Source organism: Chenopodium album, chromosome 3 (genome assembly GCF_948465745.1).
Source record: "Chenopodium album chromosome 3, dcCheAlbu1.1, whole genome shotgun sequence".
Classification (NCBI taxonomy): Eukaryota; Viridiplantae; Streptophyta; class Magnoliopsida; order Caryophyllales; family Amaranthaceae; genus Chenopodium; species Chenopodium album.
The window spans coordinates 44,687,964-44,689,469 of record NC_137836.1 but is presented as its reverse complement, the minus strand read 5'-3'; the positions used below and the strand labels follow the sequence as shown (position 1 = coordinate 44,689,469).

General features: G+C 36.5%; 1 non-coding gene across 1 annotated transcript; it reads right to left on the bottom strand.

Annotated features, from left to right (window-relative positions):
- Window positions 1-1,086: 1,086 nt before the first annotated feature.
- LOC145625826 (small nucleolar RNA R71) lies at window positions 1,087-1,193 on the bottom strand. The gene has a single exon (XR_014110727.1). It is a non-coding gene; the product is annotated as a small nucleolar RNA R71 (small nucleolar RNA).
- Between the last annotated feature and the right edge of the window lie 313 nt (window positions 1,194-1,506).

Genomic DNA, 1,506 nt, shown 5'->3' with positions numbered 1-1,506 from the left:
CAAGTTAATTTATAAATGGTTAGGTCGAGATTCGAAAGATGAGATTTAATACCGGTAAATTGATTGTTTGATTATAATATGTAGCGAAAGTCCTTTATAATCTGATTAATATATTCATTGATGAATGATTATTATATTCTACCCTGAAATATTATTTATTGGTGAACCTATGCCCTAGATCCTTTTATATATTATTTTCTCCTTATTCTTAATCTTCGTAGTTTAGTTTCACATTCAAATTCACATATTAGCTACTTTATAATTTAGATTACTTTATTTAATTAGGAATAGAAAGACTCGTTTCTCTGTGGATTCGACCCTACTTCCCTATCTACGTTAGTTAGAGGATTTAGGTAATACTTTTGATTAGGGGATACGACTTTACCTTGTCAAAATTTAGCGCCGTTGCCGGGGAAACGGTTTTATTTTTATTACTGATTATTTTTGTAGTCTAGGTTATTTCTTTTTGTCTCAGAGAACGTTAGTTCTTTGAGGCAAATCTCATATTTGCGTTTAGTTTTTTTGTTTATCCCCAGGTGTTCCAGATCAGGGTACATCCCATTCGATCCTGAGATCGAACGATCCTTTCATAGACAGAAGAATTTCTACAAGCAAATTCTGGCGGGCTCTGGTGATAATAATAATCAGCGCGATCCTCCAACTGGTTCTAGCGATTCAGAGGTATCATCAGATACAGAATCAGAGATTACGGCTCCAAAGAAGCTTAATGATTACTCACAACCAAAGCTCACAGATTTTCCACATCTCACCCCTACTCCGGCTCTTGATGGGGTACAATTCGAAATTAAACCCCAATTTATAACGATTATAGAGAGGAAGCAATTCAGTGGAGCTATGGGTGAAGACCCAAATCTTCACGTTGCAGACTATTGTCAATATTGCAATACCATCAGGCAAGCCGGGGTCACACAAGACCAAATCAGGGAGATTCTCTTTCCTTTCTCTTTGACTGGAAAAGCTAAATTGTGGTTTAATGGCTTAAATAGAACTGCACTTGGTATAACTGACTGGGAAACTCTGGTTTTGAATTTTTATAACAAGTATTATCCTGCAGAGAGAACAGCCGTACTACGGAGTGCGATTCAGAACTTTGCCCAAGAAGCCGATGAATCTTTATATGAGGCTTGGGAGAGGTTCAAGGACCTACAAAGAGAATGCCCCCATCATAATTTAGCACAATGGCAGTTAATCCAAGCCTTTTACAATGGCATTGGAAATTCATCTAGAATAATTTTAGATTCTGCAGCTAGTGGGAGATTTATGAATCTTAATGTTGATGATGCAGGTCAAGTTATTGAAGACATGGCGATACATAATTCCCAATATGGGAATCCTAAAGGATTTGCTAACAAGGGGAAGCATAGTGTTGACTCTGTATCCTTTTTGCAAGCTTAACTGACCTCTATCTGCCAAAAATTAGATAATCTTAGCACTGCTAATGTAGCTAATGTTTATGCAATTAATAATAATACTAATGAGGCTTTC